Source organism: Syngnathus acus, unplaced genomic scaffold (genome assembly GCF_901709675.1).
Source record: "Syngnathus acus unplaced genomic scaffold, fSynAcu1.2, whole genome shotgun sequence".
Classification (NCBI taxonomy): domain Eukaryota; kingdom Metazoa; phylum Chordata; class Actinopteri; order Syngnathiformes; family Syngnathidae; genus Syngnathus; species Syngnathus acus.
The window spans coordinates 8,140-26,843 of record NW_023590197.1 but is presented as its reverse complement, the minus strand read 5'-3'; the positions used below and the strand labels follow the sequence as shown (position 1 = coordinate 26,843).

At 47.1% G+C, this 18,704-nt stretch overlaps 1 long non-coding RNA gene across 1 annotated transcript; it reads left to right on the top strand.

The window, feature by feature from the left end:
* Positions 1-477: 477 nt before the first annotated feature.
* On the top strand, positions 478-4,663 carry LOC119118607. Its single transcript, XR_005096803.1, has 3 exons — positions 478-493; positions 533-544; positions 4,483-4,663. It is a non-coding gene; the product is annotated as an uncharacterized LOC119118607 (long non-coding RNA).
* The last annotated feature ends 14,041 nt before the right edge of the window (positions 4,664-18,704 follow it).

The window sequence follows — 18,704 nt, the reverse complement described above, 5'->3', positions numbered from 1 at the left end:
CTGACAGACGGCTGCAAAACCACTTTTTGATGGTTATAAACAGTTTGTTTCTATTAACGTTGTTCTAAAATTTATACATTTATCTTTTTGTTGATAGTTCCTTTATTCAATACGGAAAACTGATTATTGTTGTAGTTTTGTGGCAAATGATTCTAATGCAGTCCAAATTCAAATAATAACTGTTTGTGCTTTGTTTTTTTCTTTCCTCCAATTTCTGACAGGTGAGCGTCGGTCAAGGTAATCCAATCAGGTAGGTATTGATGTATGTTCGACTAATTTTTTGTCTGTTTTTGTTTGATTCGCAGGTAAGCGGCCCTTCCGCAGGTAAGTAATCGGTCCAGGTAAGTAAACAAGGTAAGTATTGATATTTGTTTGATGAATTTTTTTTGTTTTTGCTTGTTTTTGTTTGCTTTGCAGGCAAGCGGTCACTTTGCAAGGAAGTAGGGTTAGGGTTAGGGTTAGGGTTAGGGTTAGGGTTGGGGTTAGGGTTAGGGTTAGGGCAGGCGAGGGTTAGGGTTAGGGTTAGGGTTAGGGTTGGGGTTAGGTTAGGATTGGGGTTAGGTTAGGATTAGGGTTAGGGCAGGGTTGGGGTTAGGGCAGGATTGGGGTTAGGGTAGGAACCAGATAGGGTCCAGGACCGACATTTATGTCTGCTGAGATGGAAATTCGAGGCTCGCCCTCCAGTATTTCTCCCTATTACACCGATTAGGGTCCGACCATGCGCTGTTGCGTTCTAACCCCGCTATGCGGAGGGCCTCTGTCCCATGGTGGATGAAATGCTGAATGAGCGGTGAACTGGTGTCCATTTTGTGTGTAATTTTATACTTAAGTTGCATGAGAAGGGTACCGAGTTTGGTCCTTGTCCCTCCTACACGTTTGATGCCGCACTTCTTGCAAATTACCAGGTAGACCACATTCCTGGAATCAAGAGTGAAGCCCTCTTGGACCTTAATAACCGTCTTATCCCGCACCCTCCTAACAAACGACAGTCTGGTGAGGTGCGGCCCAAGGGGATGAGGATCCCTGGGCAATGTCGATGGTAATTTGGCCCGGACAAGCAGGTCCTTGAGGTTCTCGTTTCTTCTAAATGCAGACACCAACCTAGGGGCTTGTGGCCCATCTCCGGAGGACATGATCTCACTAAAATTTCTTTTGATTTTGCTGTGTAGGTACTTCATCCCCGATGAGTAGGTGGACACAAACGGGATCGGGTCCCCCACCGCCACGGTTCTTCCCTTTATCCGGTAAGTCTTCAAGCACTTCCTAAGGAAGGAGCGACCATATCCCCTCCTCTTTAGGGCTCCGAAGAGTATCCTGACTGCATCGTAGAAGTCCTCCGTTCTGGTGCATATGCGGTGGAATCTATGTAGCTGCGACTTAACGACCCCCTGAAAGGTATGGGAAGGATGGAAGCTGGACTTATGTACCAAGGCATGCGTATCAGTGTCCTTGAAATGGACCTTGACATCCAATAATTGGTCCTTGTGGAAATTGGGGCCCTTGAACACCGTAGTATCAAGAAAGTTGATGGAGTTGTGCCCAATTTCTGCCTTGAGGGTAATGGACGGATCGTGGGAATTAAGTAGATGGAAGAACTCACGAAATTCAGTTTCCGACCCAGCCCATACGCCCCATATGTCGTCCAAGTACCTGACGTACCTTTGTGGTTTCTTTTGGCATTTTGCCAAGGCCTCGTGTTCCCAATGTGCCATAAAAATGTTGGCGTACGCTGGAGCAAACTTCTTCCCCATGGCCGTCCCCTTTATTTGTAGGTAGTACTGACCGTCGAACTCAAAGTCATTTCGGGTCAAGTTGATCTCCAGAAGTCGCAACAGGCACCCGTCCGGTCTTTTTGGGTCCGGGAACCTCTCCAATATATTCCTAACACACTCCATTCCCGCCGATATTGGGATGTTGGTGTACAGACTGTCGACATCCATCGTAAAAAAGAAGGACTGGTCCGGGTCCATTCGCACACCCTTCACAATTTCGATGAAATGGTAAGTATCCTTGATATAGGAAGGGTGTTTTATAGATAACGGAGTCAGAAAGTAGTCTAAGAACTCGGCCGTCGCATATGTTTCACTTCCGCAATCTGAAACAATAGGTCTGCCGGGCGGTATTTCATATGGGACGGGCCAGGTTTTCGGTTCCTTGTGAATTTTAGGGAGCATATAGAACCGTCGAGGCCTGGGTTCCGAATCTCCAATAAGGTACCCATGCTGCCTGGATGTGATATATTTCTGTTCCCTCAACTGGTCCACAACCTCGAACACCATTGGTCTTGTGTCCCAAAAGATTGGTTTGTCTAGTGCGGTGTAGTACCTTGCATCCTGGAGCTGTCGCATGGCTTCCTTGGTATACTGTTCCCTGTCCTGGATAACAATAGCCGAGCCTTTATCCGCCGGTTTGATGACTATCCGTTTGTTGCTCCTCAGCTCCCTCAATGCCTTCTTCTCATCCTCAGATAGGTTGTTGGTCCCACTAGATCCCATATGGTGTTTCCTGAAAGCCTTGGTGTCAAGTTCCATCAGGTGAGCCACTTCCAAAGGCAGTTCACACATTGGAGGAGCCCAGGTAGATGGCCCAACAAATGGTATCAATGTATTTTTACCCCATCCTCCAAAATACGTCATGATCTTGACCTTGCGATGGTAATTCTGCATGTCGTGTTGAAATCGCATCGTCTGATCGGTGCTCATACCAACCGACGGGACAAAAGACAAACCCTTACTAAGTAACAATCTTTGAGGTACCGATAGGTTGAAATTTTTCGCCAACACCACTACATCAGAGCCCACTAGTGGGTCGCTGCGTTCGGTGTACCCAATGTGTGGGCCCCGTGCCCCCCCGAATTGACGGTTCCAAGGGCTCGGGAGTTTAAAAAGGCCTTCCAGTGGGCCAGCATGGCTCTCCCGGTCTGCGACGTCCAATGAACAACGTCATTTTCAACTACCCTGAATTGACCTTCTGGGAGTGGTGGAATATATTCCATGTTCCTCACAATATGTCCATTAATGGCCTCGAGGTTAGCCTTTTCGTTTTCCGGGAGCAATCCTGAATAGTTTATAATCGGCACCCACACCATCGCTCCGTGAAATCTATCCTTCGCGGCCTTGACCGCCTTCTGTAGTCCTTTGACTGTGGTCTCCTTAGCTTTATTCTGTTTTTCACATATGCCAAATGCCACGATCACTTGCTCGACCCTTATGTCTCCCAGAACTTCGGCCGTTTTGAAAAGGCTCTCCGCATGTCTGAACCGGGCTCCCGGAAAACTATCCACCTGCAGGTGGTCATCCAGGTCGTCCGGCATACGGCTTAAATTGGAATCCCCAACTACAACCTTCTTCTTTTCCACCCGCAGGTGCCATTTACTTTTCCTCCCTTGACCGGGGTGTCTAGTAATTGTATTGTGCGTAGGAGTCATATCCTCCATTGATTCATGGAAGACATCCTCCGTTTCCACCTCGTCCTCCGAAAGGTCCACTCCGTCATCAGCCGATTCCGTAGTCCTTCCCTGGGCGTCCCCCAAGGTAAGGGAAAACCCTTCTCTTTCTGGTGACCTGTGTCCCAGGCGAGTATCTGGTGGGGAGTCCTCGTGTGGTCGCACCTGGGTATTCCCAGATGGCCCAGGGATCCCCGGCGGTACCCACTCCATCGGTCTTAACCCGGTGGTATCTTCCGGTGATTGGTTTACTCTGGGCCTTGGAGCCTTCCCCCTCAAGGCCCTCCGTTGTAAAAGGGAGTCTCGTTGAGGTAGAGGGTGGTTCTCAAACTCCCCAACCCCATCATCCCTTGCGGCCACCAGGCGGAGGACCCTCAAATCGGATTCTTGCTGTGGTTGAGATGTGGGCGGTGGCCCCCCTCCCGGACATGCTGTTACAGGAGGAGGAACCGAGGCAACCCGTACTGAGGGTTGATTTGGGGCTGGTCTTGTCTCCCCTAAGCACCCAGCTATCTTAGCAGCGGCTTGGTCCACCACCACCCGGGTGATACGCGGTAAATTCCGCCTGGCCCATCTAACTGCCACTTCGAACGCCGCCCTCCATTCTGAAGTGTCAAGGTCCTTCAAATTGGTGAGACTCTCCTTCAGACAATCCTGGTAGTGTTGTTTTAAGGTAATGCAGGTAGTGTGACCCCAGTTCCTCGCATTACCAACAATCATCCAGGCAGTGTCTTCCGAAGGACATGCCGGTTTGATCATGGACGACAAGATAGACACCATCCTGGCTATCGTGCGAGGCTGCTGGTCACCTTCCAGGTTGCACAGATGGTGGGACAGTTTTACCACCCTATGCAACTGGCGTACCAGGTACCCAAAGTTGGTGCTCGCCGGTTGCCACTTGGCACCAGGGGCCCTGGTTTGGGGAGGGTCATTGGTCTTAGTCGGCCTCTCCCGGCCACGGCGTACCACCTCAGCGTAGGTACGGGTCACGGAGCCCGGATGGCGAGCAGGCCCCGGAGGAGGCACAGGCGGGTTAGGATTGGATTGTGGAGTCCACCCCCTACCAGGATTGGGGAACTGACGTCCCCCCCCGGCAGAAGAGGACAACGCACGGTCCATCCGCCCGTGGCCATACCTCGCCCCCAGCTCCCGCCCCCGGCCTGTCGGCTGGCGGTGTCGTCCCCGACGGACCACTGTCCATTCCCTGTCGTAACTGAACGACATGGCAAACAATCAAATTTATAAGATGTTTTTATTGGTCTCCAATTTTTAACAAAATGAATTTTAAACAAGGAATTTGCCTTTGTTATATATGTAATAAAATTGGTTTTTAATGAACAAAATAACTGTTAATAATTTTTTTGAAGCAATTTTTATTAAAGCAATTTTTATTAAAATATCTTTTATTAGAATTAATATGGCCAATATATAATATAAGTGTGCCCTGACAACGTTTCGGCCCAATAGGCCTTCTTCAGGTCTAGCACACTATAATAACTGTAAAACAAGCGATGTCGCTCTTCCGCTGTCCAATGTTGGAATGAGTGACTTTTTATTACGTCGGTCTTTTTATTCCCGTTTGCCGGGTGAAAATATTATTTACTGTACTTTTGTGTCGTGTTAATAGTCCAACCCAATATGGTTTAAACTAAAATATGAGATATAAATAAAATATGAATTCTAGTTCCCTATTTATTTGTCATTTTTGTTTTTTTATTTTTTTATTTTTTTATTTTTTTATTAGTTTTCATTTTCATTTTTTGACTTTTCTATGTTCTGACAGACGGCTGCAAAACCACTTTTTGATGGTTATAAACAGTTTGTTTCTATTAACGTTGTTCTAAAATTTATACATTTATCTTTTTGTTGATAGTTCCTTTATTCAATACGGAAAACTGATTATTGTTGTAGTTTTGTGGCAAATGATTCTAATGCAGTCCAAATTCAAATAATAACTGTTTGTGCTTTGTTTTTTTCTTTCCTCCAATTTCTGACAGGTGAGCGTCGGTCAAGGTAATCCAATCAGGTAGGTATTGATGTATGTTCGACTAATTTTTTGTCTGTTTTTGTTTGATTCGCAGGTAAGCGGCCCTTCCGCAGGTAAGTAATCGGTCCAGGTAAGTAAACAAGGTAAGTATTGATATTTGTTTGATGAATTTTTTTTGTTTTTGCTTGTTTTTGTTTGCTTTGCAGGCAAGCGGTCACTTTGCAAGGAAGTAGGGTTAGGGTTAGGGTTAGGGTTAGGGTTAGGGTTGGGGTTAGGGTTAGGGTTAGGGCAGGCGAGGGTTAGGGTTAGGGTTAGGGTTAGGGTTGGGGTTAGGTTAGGATTGGGGTTAGGTTAGGATTAGGGTTAGGGCAGGGTTGGGGTTAGGGCAGGATTGGGGTTAGGGTAGGAACCAGATAGGGTCCAGGACCGACATTTATGTCTGCTGAGATGGAAATTCGAGGCTCGCCCTCCAGTATTTCTCCCTATTACACCGATTAGGGTCCGACCATGCGCTGTTGCGTTCTAACCCCGCTATGCGGAGGGCCTCTGTCCCATGGTGGATGAAATGCTGAATGAGCGGTGAACTGGTGTCCATTTTGTGTGTAATTTTATACTTAAGTTGCATGAGAAGGGTTAGGGTTAGGGTTAGGGTTAGGGTTAGGGTTAGGGTTAGGGTTAGGGGTTAGGGGTTAGGGTTAGGGTTAGGGTTAGGGTTAGGGTTAGGGTTAGGGTTTAGATTGTGGTAGGAGCCCCGCCTCCCATAGGAAGGAGGGGCAAAAGCACGGTCCATCCGTCCAGCACACCTCCCAGCCTCCAGCCCAGGGTTCTGGTGAGCAAAGCGGCGGCGTCGGCCATAGTGGACCGTGGTCCAACCTTGCTCCATAATTAGGATTTTGCCTTTGTTATATATGTAATTATTTATATATGTAATAAAGGTATTTTTTTCTGAACAGAATTGTTTTTATTAAAGCAGTTTTTGATAAAAATATCTTTTTTTAGATTTAGAATGGCCAATATATAATGAAAGTGTGCCCTGACAACGTTTCGGCCGCTAGGGCCTTCCTCAGGTCTGGCACACAAACAAAAAATGATGAAAAATTGCTGAATTTTATTGTATGCAATTACTGCTGAGTTGTTCACCCTTTGCTCTCCCTCAACGCACTGAGCGTCTGCACGTCTATTTATACTCTCTGTTCGGTTCGAGTTTCTAATTTCAAATTTATGTTTTCGTTTTTGACTTCTTTTCTTTTTGGAAATAAAACTGGTTTTTGACTTTTTTCTTTCTGGAAACGATACTGGTTTATGCCTTATTGAATGTGTTCTATTAACAATTTGTTGTTATGAAGTAGAATTTGAATATTGTGTTGTCTTGTTTTTTGTTTTGTTTACTTATATATTTATTTTATTAAAAAATTTTCTTTATTATATATTGACTTTTTGTCTTTTGTGATTTTTTAGCTTTTGTGATTTTTTATCTTTTGTGATGTTTTAGTGGGCGTGGTCCGGGGACCAGAGGCGTGGACTACAGGTGAGTGGATTATGCAGGTAGGTATTTACATACATGCATAATTTGTTGATTTTTTGCTTTTTGTGATTTTGTTTTGTGATTTTTTTAGGTGGGCGTGGTCCGGGGACCAGAGGCGTGGCACCAATTCGAGGTAAGTATCCAAGGTAGGTATCCAAGGTAAGTGGGTCCGAATAAATTTTAATAAGGTATGTGGGTCCAAATCAATTTAAATAAATTTATCCTAATTACGTTAATTGAGCCTGCTGTTTGGAATTTCTGTTCCTAGTGGGACGTATACAGGGAATTGGATTAGGGTTAGGGTTAGGGTTGGGGTTAGGGTTAGGGTTAGGGTTAGGATTAGGGTTAGGGTTAGGGTTGGGGTTAGGGTTAGGGTTAGGGTTAGGATAGGATGAGGGTGTGGACAGGAACGGGGGAAAGGATCGGACTAGGGGTCCACCCAAAAATCATCACCACAATAGTCTCCACCACAAAGGAGATTATGAAGGCTTGACTCCCAGAGGGCCATCATCCTGACCGCGGTATCAGCCGTCCATTGGAGCTGGTCCCGTTGGACCCGGAACTGCCCGTGTGGTAGCTGGGGAAGCTGTGCAACATCCTCACGTTGTTTGACCCAGTCGTTGACCACGTTGAGGTTCTCCTTTTCACAGTCCGGCAGGAGGTCCGAATAGTGGATGTGAGGGATGACGACGACCGCTAAAGGGAACTTGTCATCGAGGAACTTAAGCAACCCCAGGATCGACTTAATGGTCGTCCCCTTAGGCTTGTTGGCCCTTTCATGAATGCCAAACGCCAAGACAATGGCTTCCACATCCAGGCCGTGATTCACCAGAGCATTGTCCAGGTAAGTACGGCCGTGTCGAAATGTGCCCCCCGGTAGACTAACCATTTGTATTTCGTGGCCTGTAGGGGCCGGCATTTGGCCCACATTGGAGTCACCCACAATAAGCCACTCGCACGTGATTTGGTTGGTCCCTTGACCATGGGGGTTTCGCGCTTTCCGGCGTCCAGGTGGTATTGATTCCACTCTGACCTTGCCCGGGGGCCGGGGAGACTCCAGCGGCTGACTCGGAAACGGCGGTGGTAACACCACACCATTGTCCTCATCCTCCACTGCATCATCCAGCCCCGAAACCAAACTTGGTGTCGGTGAAGTCTGGGCCAGGACCGGCGCCAACAGAGCCACGGGCACCGGAACCTGACTTGGTGCCGGCGACGATCGGGTCTGCATCGGCGTCAACAGAGTCACGGGCTTCGTCAATGGAGTCCCGGGCCCCGGGTCCGGACCTGGTGTTGGAGGAGAAGTCGGGCTCGGCGAAGCAGGAGATAGATCCACCGTGCTTGCCCTGACCTGCCCCGCAACATAGTCCAAAGTGTCCTGCGAGAGCCGCGGAAAATTCCGTCTGGCCCACCTCGTCGCCACCGCAAAGGCAGCTTCCCACTCTGGGGTAATGAGTACCTGCAGGTCATTCAAATATTGGGCCAGGCAGGCCAAGTAATGTTCGGTCAGAATCTGGCATGTTGTGTGACCCCAATTCTGAGCATTGCCCATGATCAGGTCCAACGCACCCCCGGTAGGGAATGCTGGCCTGACCATGGTCGACAAAACCTCCACCATTCTTGCAATCATTCGCGGTTGCGGGGCTCCTCTCTCGGGGTCTACATTCCGCAGATGATGGGTCACTTTAATGATGCTGTGCAACTTTCGGACTAGGAGGCCAAAATGGGCATCGGTTTGTCGCCACCTATTGGCCGGAGCCTCACCTTGGGTGGAATGCACACCAGGAGGCGGTCCACGACCTTGGCGAACCACCGTAGCATACGAGCGAACCCTGAAGCCGGAGTGGCCGGGGGGCACCGGAGGAGGCACTGGCTGGTTAGGATTGTGGTAGGAGCCCCGCCTCCCATAGGAAGGAGGGGCAAAAGCACGGTCCATCCGTCCAGCACACCTCCCAGCCTCCAGCCCAGGGTTCTGGTGAGCAAAGCGGCGGCGTCGGCCATAGTGGACCGTGGTCCAACCTTGCTCCATAATTAGGATTTTGCCTTTGTTATATATGTAATTATTTATATATGTAATAAAGGTATTTTTTTCTGAACAGAATTGTTTTTATTAAAGCAGTTTTTGATAAAAATATCTTTTTTTAGATTTAGAATGGCCAATATATAATGAAAGTGTGCCCTGACAACGTTTCGGCCGCTAGGGCCTTCCTCAGGTCTGGCACACAAACAAAAAAATGATGAAAAATTGCTGAATTTTATTGTATGCAATTACTGCTGAGTTGTTCACCCTTTGCTCTCCCTCAACGCACTGAGCGTCTGCACGTCTATTTATACTCTCTGTTCGGTTCGAGTTTCTAATTTCAAATTTATGTTTTCGTTTTTGACTTCTTTTCTTTTTGGAAATAAAACTGGTTTTTGACTTTTTTCTTTCTGGAAACGATACTGGTTTATGCCTTATTGAATATGTTCTATTAACAATTTGTTGTTATGAAGTAGAATTTGAATATTGTGTTGTCTTGTTTTTTGTTTTGTTTACTTATATATTTATTTTATTAAAAAATTTTCTTTATTATATATTGACTTTTTGTCTTTTGTGATTTTTTAGCTTTTGTGATTTTTTATCTTTTGTGATGTTTTAGTGGGCGTGGTCCGGGGACCAGAGGCGTGGACTACAGGTGAGTGGATTATGCAGGTAGGTATTTACATACATGCATAATTTGTTGATTTTTTGCTTTTTGTGATTTTGTTTTGTGATTTTTTTAGGTGGGCGTGGTCCGGGGACCAGAGGCGTGGCACCAATTCGAGGTAAGTATCCAAGGTAGGTATCCAAGGTAAGTGGGTCCGAATAAATTTTAATAAGGTATGTGGGTCCAAATCAATTTAAATAAATTTATCCTAATTACGTTAATTGAGCCTGCTGTTTGGAATTTCTGTTCCTAGTGGGACGTATACAGGGAATTGGATTAGGGTTAGGGTTAGGGTTGGGGTTAGGGTTAGGGTTAGGGTTAGGATTAGGGTTAGGGTTAGGGTTGGGGTTAGGGTTAGGGTTAGGGTTAGGATAGGATGAGGGTGTGGACAGGAACGGGGGAAAGGATCGGACTAGGGGTCCACCCAAAAATCATCACCACAATAGTCTCCACCACAAAGGAGATTATGAAGGCTTGACTCCCAGAGGGCCATCATCCTGACCGCGGTATCAGCCGTCCATTGGAGCTGGTCCCGTTGGACCCGGAACTGCCCGTGTGGTAGCTGGGGAAGCTGTGCAACATCCTCACGTTGTTTGACCCAGTCGTTGACCACGTTGAGGTTCTCCTTTTCACAGTCCGGCAGGAGGTCCGAATAGTGGATGTGAGGGATGACGACGACCGCTAAAGGGAACTTGTCATCGAGGAACTTAAGCATCCTCTGGATCGACTTAATGGTCGTCTCCTTAGGCTTGTTGGCCCTGTCATAAATGCCAAACGCCAAGACAATGACATCCATACATAGGTCGTGATTCACCCGAGCATTGTCCAGGTAAGTATGGCCGTGCCGAAATATGCCCTCCGGTATACTAATCATTTGCATTTTGTGGCCTGTAGGGGCCGGCATTTGGCCCACATTGGAGTCACCCACAATAAGCCACTCGCACGTGATTTGGTTGGTCCCTTGACCATGGGGGTTTCGCGCTTTCCGGCGTCCAGGTGGTATTGATTCCACTCTGACCTTGCCCGGGGGCCGGGGAGACTCCAGCGGCTGACTCGGAAACGGCGGTGGTAACACCACACCATTGTCCTCATCCTCCACTGCATCATCCAGCCCCGAAACCAAACTTGGTGTCGGTGAAGTCTGGGCCAGGACCGGCGCCAACAGAGCCACGGGCACCGGAACCTGACTTGGTGCCGGCGACGATCGGGTCTGCATCGGCGTCAACAGAGTCACGGGCTTCGTCAATGGAGTCCCGGGCCCCGGGTCCGGACCTGGTGTTGGAGGAGAAGTCGGGCTCGGCGAAGCAGGAGATAGATCCACCGTGCTTGCCCTGACCTGCCCCGCAACATAGTCCAAAGTGTCCTGCGAGAGCCGCGGAAAATTCCGTCTGGCCCACCTCGTCGCCACCGCAAAGGCAGCTTCCCACTCTGGGGTAATGAGTACCTGCAGGTCATTCAAATATTGGGCCAGGCAGGCCAAGTAATGTTCGGTCAGAATCTGGCATGTTGTGTGACCCCAATTCTGAGCATTGCCCATGATCAGGTCCAACGCACCCCCGGTAGGGAATGCTGGCCTGACCATGGTCGACAAAACCTCCACCATTCTTGCAATCATTCGCGGTTGCGGGGCTCCTCTCTCGGGGTCTACATTCCGCAGATGATGGGTCACTTTAATGATGCTGTGCAACTTTCGGACTAGGAGGCCAAAATGGGCATCGGTTTGTCGCCACCTATTGGCCGGAGCCTCACCTTGGGTGGAATGCACACCAGGAGGCGGTCCACGACCTTGGCGAACCACCGTAGCATACGAGCGAACCCTGAAGCCGGAGTGGCCGGGGGGCACCGGAGGAGGCACTGGCTGGTTAGGATTGTGGTAGGAGCCCCGCCTCCCATAGGAAGGAGGGGCAAAAGCACGGTCCATCCGTCCAGCACACCTCCCAGCCTCCAGCCCAGGGTTCTGGTGAGCAAAGCGGCGGCGTCGGCCATAGTGGACCGTGGTCCAACCTTGCTCCATAATTAGGATTTTGCCTTTGTTATATATGTAATTATTTATATATGTAATAAAGGTATTTTTTTCTGAACAGAATTGTTTTTATTAAAGCAGTTTTTGATAAAAATATCTTTTTTTAGATTTAGAATGGCCAATATATAATGAAAGTGTGCCCTGACAACGTTTCGGCCGCTAGGGCCTTCCTCAGGTCTGGCACACAAACAAAAAATGATGAAAAATTGCTGAATTTTATTGTATGCAATTACTGCTGAGTTGTTCACCCTTTGCTCTCCCTCAACGCACTGAGCGTCTGCACGTCTATTTATACTCTCTGTTCGGTTCGAGTTTCTAATTTCAAATTTATGTTTTCGTTTTTGACTTCTTTTCTTTTTGGAAATAAAACTGGTTTTTGACTTTTTTCTTTCTGGAAACGATACTGGTTTATGCCTTAGGGTTAGGGTTAGGGTTAGGGTTAGGGTTAGGGTTAGGGTTAGGGTTAGGGGTTAGGGTTAGGGTTAGGGTTAGGGTTAGGGTTAGGGTTAGGGTTAGGGTTAGGGTTAGGTTAGGGTTAGGGTTAGGGTTAGGGTTAGGGTTAGGGTTAGGGTTAGGGTTAGGGTTAGGGTTAGGGTTAGGGTTAGGGTTAGGGTTAGGGTTAGGGTTAGGGTTAGGGTTAGGGTATGGAGTTCCTCCCCCGAAGGAGAGGAGCAAATGCACGGTCCTACCATCCTGGCCCGCACCCCACAACCAGCCCCAGAGCATCCTGCCCGCTGCGGCCGCGCCAGCCATGCTGGCCAGGACCAATTTGGGCTTAATAAAGATCTTTTTCGACCTTGAACACATGTTTGTGCTTATTGTATGTTTGTTTCTGATTGTACTTTCCCTATCCGGTCGCCTTTGTTATATAAATAATAAATGAGTCTCGATTTGGCATGATTGATTGACAGCTGCGTTTGCGTTCAACCCTATATACGTACCTCGCACAATCATTCGACTCCCCTATTTGGGTGGAGCGAGAGCATCTTGCTCTGTGCGGCATCCATGCGCTCTCCTATCTGGGTAGAGCGTGGGTAATTCATTATTTGCTTCCAATTAGTTTCTACTGGCGTCATTTTGCGCTCCATTTTGTTCATCTGTGTGACCATCGACAACGTTTCGGCATCTTTTGTGCCTTCCTCAGGTCTGGCACACAGGAATTGTCCCTAAATTTGGTTTAGTTTAATAGCATGGGGAGCTGCTTCCTCCTCCATGGCCGCATCGAGACTGAGAGCTTCCTGCTCCGAACGGCCCTTTTATAGCGAACTGCGCTTGTTTTATGAAAGTGATTTTCCTTTTCTTTATTTGGCTTGGTAAACTTTTGTTTTATTTGCAGGCACCGATTGGGCGTGGATTTGCGATCACCGGCATAGGTAAGTATTTTTGGTGAGTACTATGTTTTTAGTTACGGTAAGTATTCACTTCTAATTCCTTTTTGGTTTTGAATAATGCTTTTTTGCAATTGTTTACGTTCAATTTTGTGATTATGTTCAAATTTCTGACTTGTATATTCTTGTATTTTCTGTTCAAATTTTTGACTTGTTTATTTTCAAAATTTAACTTGTAAATTGACGTTTTTGTCATATTTGGAAATGGGGTCAGGTTAGGGTTAGGGTTAGGGTTAGGGTTAGGGTTAGGGTTAGGGTTAGGGTTAGGGTCAGGGTTGGGGGTTAGGTTAGGATTAGGGCTAGGTTAGGATTAGGGCTGGGATAGGACCAGTGTAGGGGACAGCACACAAACGTAGCAGGAGCCCAACGGAAACCGGAAACGTGGGGGCGGCAAAGGAGGTGGCACAGGCGAGTTAGGGTGATGGTATGGAGTTCCTCCCCCGAAGGAGAGGAGCAAATGCACGGTCCTACCATCCTGGCCCGCACCCCACAACCAGCCCCAGAGCATCCTGCCCGCTGCGGCCGCGCCAGCCATGCTGGCCAGGACCAATTTGGGCTTAATAAAGATCTTTTTCGACCTTGAACACATGTTTGTGCTTATTGTATGTTTGTTTCTGATTGTACTTTCCCTATCCGGTCGCCTTTGTTATATAAATAATAAATGAGTCTCGATTTGGCATGATTGATTGACAGCTGCGTTTGCGTTCAACCCTATATACGTACCTCGCACAATCATTCGACTCCCCTATTTGGGTGGAGCGAGAGCATCTTGCTCTGTGCGGCATCCATGCGCTCTCCTATCTGGGTAGAGCGTGGGTAATTCATTATTTGCTTCCAATTAGTTTCTACTGGCGTCATTTTGCGCTCCATTTTGTTCATCTGTGTGACCATCGACAACGTTTCGGCATCTTTTGTGCCTTCCTCAGGTCTGGCACACAGGAATTGTCCCTAAATTTGGTTTAGTTTAATAGCATGGGGAGCTGCTTCCTCCTCCATGGCCGCATCGAGACTGAGAGCTTCCTGCTCCGAACGGCCCTTTTATAGCGAACTGCGCTTGTTTTATGAAAGTGATTTTCCTTTTCTTTATTTGGCTTGGTAAACTTTTGTTTTATTTGCAGGCACCGATTGGGCGTGGATTTGCGATCACCGGCATAGGTAAGTATTTTTGGTGAGTACTATGTTTTTAGTTACGGTAAGTATTCACTTCTAATTCCTTTTTGGTTTTGAATAATGCTTTTTTGCAATTGTTTACGTTCAATTTTGTGATTATGTTCAAATTTCTGACTTGTATATTCTTGTATTTTCTGTTCAAATTTTTGACTTGTTTATTTTCAAAATTTAACTTGTAAATTGACGTTTTTGTCATATTTGGAAATGGGGTCAGGTTAGGGTTAGGGTTAGGGTTAGGATTAGGGTTAGGGTTAGGGTTAGGGTTAGGGTCAGGGTTGGGGGTTAGGTTAGGATTAGGGCTAGGTTAGGATTAGGGCTGGGATAGGACCAGTGTAGGGGACAGCACACAAACGTAGCAGGAGCCCAACGGAAACCGGAAACGTGGGGGCGGCAAAGGAGGTGGCACAGGCGAGTTAGGGTGATGGTATGGAGTTCCTCCCCCGAAGGAGAGGAGCAAATGCACGGTCCTACCATCCTGGCCCGCACCCCACAACCAGCCCCAGAGCATCCTGCCCGCTGCGGCCGCGCCAGCCATGCTGGCCAGGACCAATTTGGGCTTAATAAAGATCTTTTTCGACCTTGAACACATGTTTGTGCTTATTGTATGTTTGTTTCTGATTGTACTTTCCCTATCCGGTCGCCTTTGTTATATAAATAATAAATGAGTCTCGATTTGGCATGATTGATTGACAGCTGCGTTTGCGTTCAACCCTATATACGTACCTCGCACAATCATTCGACTCCCCTATTTGGGTGGAGCGAGAGCATCTTGCTCTGTGCGGCATCCATGCGCTCTCCTATCTGGGTAGAGCGTGGGTAATTCATTATTTGCTTCCAATTAGTTTCTACTGGCGTCATTTTGCGCTCCATTTTGTTCATCTGTGTGACCATCGACAACGTTTCGGCATCTTTTGTGCCTTCCTCAGGTCTGGCACACAGGAATTGTCCCTAAATTTGGTTTAGTTTAATAGCATGGGGAGCTGCTTCCTCCTCCATGGCCGCATCGAGACTGAGAGCTTCCTGCTCCGAACGGCCCTTTTATAGCGAACTGCGCTTGTTTTATGAAAGTGATTTTCCTTTTCTTTATTTGGCTTGGTAAACTTTTGTTTTATTTGCAGGCACCGATTGGGCGTGGATTTGCGATCACCGGCATAGGTAAGTATTTTTGGTGAGTACTATGTTTTTAGTTACGGTAAGTATTCACTTCTAATTCCTTTTTGGTTTTGAATAATGCTTTTTTGCAATTGTTTACGTTCAATTTTGTGATTATGTTCAAATTTCTGACTTGTATATTCTTGTATTTTCTGTTCAAATTTTTGACTTGTTTATTTTCAAAATTTAACTTGTAAATTGACGTTTTTGTCATATTTGGAAATGGGGTCAGGTTAGGGTTAGGGTTAGGGTTAGGGTTAGGGTTAGGGTTAGGGTTAGGGTTAGGGTCAGGGTTGGGGGTTAGGTTAGGATTAGGGCTAGGTTAGGATTAGGGCTGGGATAGGACCAGTGTAGGGGACAGCACACAAACGTAGCAGGAGCCCAACGGAAACCGGAAACGTGGGGGCGGCAAAGGAGGTGGCACAGGCGAGTTAGGGTGATGGTATGGAGTTCCTCCCCCGAAGGAGAGGAGCAAATGCACGGTCCTACCATCCTGGCCCGCACCCCACAACCAGCCCCAGAGCATCCTGCCCGCTGCGGCCGCGCCAGCCATGCTGGCCAGGACCAATTTGGGCTTAATAAAGATCTTTTTCGACCTTGAACACATGTTTGTGCTTATTGTATGTTTGTTTCTGATTGTACTTTCCCTATCCGGTCGCCTTTGTTATATAAATAATAAATGAGTCTCGATTTGGCATGATTGATTGACAGCTGCGTTTGCGTTCAACCCTATATACGTACCTCGCACAATCATTCGACTCCCCTATTTGGGTGGAGCGAGAGCATCTTGCTCTGTGCGGCATCCATGCGCTCTCCTATCTGGGTAGAGCGTGGGTAATTCATTATTTGCTTCCAATTAGTTTCTACTGGCGTCATTTTGCGCTCCATTTTGTTCATCTGTGTGACCATCGACAACGTTTCGGCATCTTTTGTGCCTTCCTCAGGTCTGGCACACAGGAATTGTCCCTAAATTTGGTTTAGTTTAATAGCATGGGGAGCTGCTTCCTCCTCCATGGCCGCATCGAGACTGAGAGCTTCCTGCTCCGAACGGCCCTTTTATAGCGAACTGCGCTTGTTTTATGAAAGTGATTTTCCTTTTCTTTATTTGGCTTGGTAAACTTTTGTTTTATTTGCAGGCACCGATTGGGCGTGGATTTGCGATCACCGGCATAGGTAAGTATTTTTGGTGAGTACTATGTTTTTAGTTACGGTAAGTATTCACTTCTAATTCCTTTTTGGTTTTGAATAATGCTTTTTTGCAATTGTTTACGTTCAATTTTGTGATTATGTTCAAATTTCTGACTTGTATATTCTTGTATTTTCTGTTCAAATTTTTGACTTGTTTATTTTCAAAATTTAACTTGTAAATTGACGTTTTTGTCATATTTGGAAATGGGGTCAGGTTAGGGTTAGGGTTAGGGTTAGGGTTAGGGTTAGGGTTAGGGTTAGGGTTAGGGTCAGGGTTGGGGGTTAGGTTAGGATTAGGGCTAGGTTAGGATTAGGGCTGGGATAGGACCAGTGTAGGGGACAGCACACAAACGTAGCAGGAGCCCAACGGAAACCGGAAACGTGGGGGCGGCAAAGGAGGTGGCACAGGCGAGTTAGGGTGATGGTATGGAGTTCCTCCCCCGAAGGAGAGGAGCAAATGCACGGTCCTACCATCCTGGCCCGCACCCCACAACCAGCCCCAGAGCATCCTGCCCGCTGCGGCCGCGCCAGCCATGCTGGCCAGGACCAATTTGGGCTTAATAAAGATCTTTTTCGACCTTGAACACATGTTTGTGCTTATTGTATGTTTGTTTCTGATTGTACTTTCCCTATCCGGTCGCCTTTGTTATATAAATAATAAATGAGTCTCGATTTGGCATGATTGATTGACAGCTGCGTTTGCGTTCAACCCTATATACGTACCTCGCACAATCATTCGACTCCCCTATTTGGGTGGAGCGAGAGCATCTTGCTCTGTGCGGCATCCATGCGCTCTCCTATCTGGGTAGAGCGTGGGTAATTCATTATTTGCTTCCAATTAGTTTCTACTGGCGTCATTTTGCGCTCCATTTTGTTCATCTGTGTGACCATCGACAACGTTTCGGCATCTTTTGTGCCTTCCTCAGGTCTGGCACACAGGATTTGTCCCTAAATTTGGATTAGTTTAATTGCATGGGGAGCTGTTTCCTCCTCCATGGCCGCATCGAGACTGAGAGCTTCCTGCTCCGAACGGCCCTTTTATAGCGAACTGCGCTTGTTTAATGAAAGTGATTTTCCTTTTCATGATTTGGCTTGGTAACTTTTTGTTTTATTTGCAGGCACCGATTGGGCGTGGACTTGCGATCTCCGGCATAGGTAAGTATTTTTGGTGAGTACTATGTTTTTAGTTACGGTAAGTATTCACTTCTAATTCCTTTTTGGTTTTGAATAATGCTTTTTTGCAATTGTTTACGTTCAATTTTGTGATTATGTTCAAATTTCTGACTTGTATATTCTTGTATTTTCTGTTCAAATTTTTGACTTGTTTATTTTCAAAATTTAACTTGTAAATTGACGTTTTTGTCATATTTGGAAATGGGGTCAGGTTAGGGTTAGGGTTAGGGTTAGGGTTAGGGTTAGGGTTAGGGTTAGGGTTAGGGTCAGGGTTGGGGGTTAGGTTAGGATTAGGGCTAGGTTAGGATTAGGGCTGGGATAGGACCAGTGTAGGGGACAGCACACAAACGTAGCAGGAGCCCAACGGAAACCGGAAACGTGGGGGCGGCAAAGGAGGTGGCACAGGCGAGTTAGGGTGATGGTATGGAGTTCCTCCCCCGAAGGAGAGGAGCAAATGCACGGTCCTACCATCCTGGCCCGCACCCCACAACCAGCCCCAGAGCATCCTGCCCGCTGCGGCCGCGCCAGCCATGCTGGCCAGGACCAATTTGGGCTTAATAAAGATCTTTTTCGACCTTGAACACATGTTTGTGCTTATTGTATGTTTGTTTCTGATTGTACTTTCCCTATCCGGTCGCCTTTGTTATATAAATAATAAATGAGTCTCGATTTGGCATGATTGATTGACAGCTGCGTTTGCGTTCAACCCTATATACGTACCTCGCACAATCATTCGACTCCCCTATTTGGGTGGAGCGAGAGCATCTTGCTCTGTGCGGCATCCATGCGCTCTCCTATCTGGGTAGAGCGTGGGTAATTCATTATTTGCTTCCAATTAGTTTCTACTGGCGTCATTTTGCGCTCCATTCTGTTCATCTGTGTGACCATCGACAACGTTTCGGCATCTTTTGTGCCTTCCTCAGGTCTGGCACACAGGAATTGTCCCTAAATTTGGTTTAGTTTAAT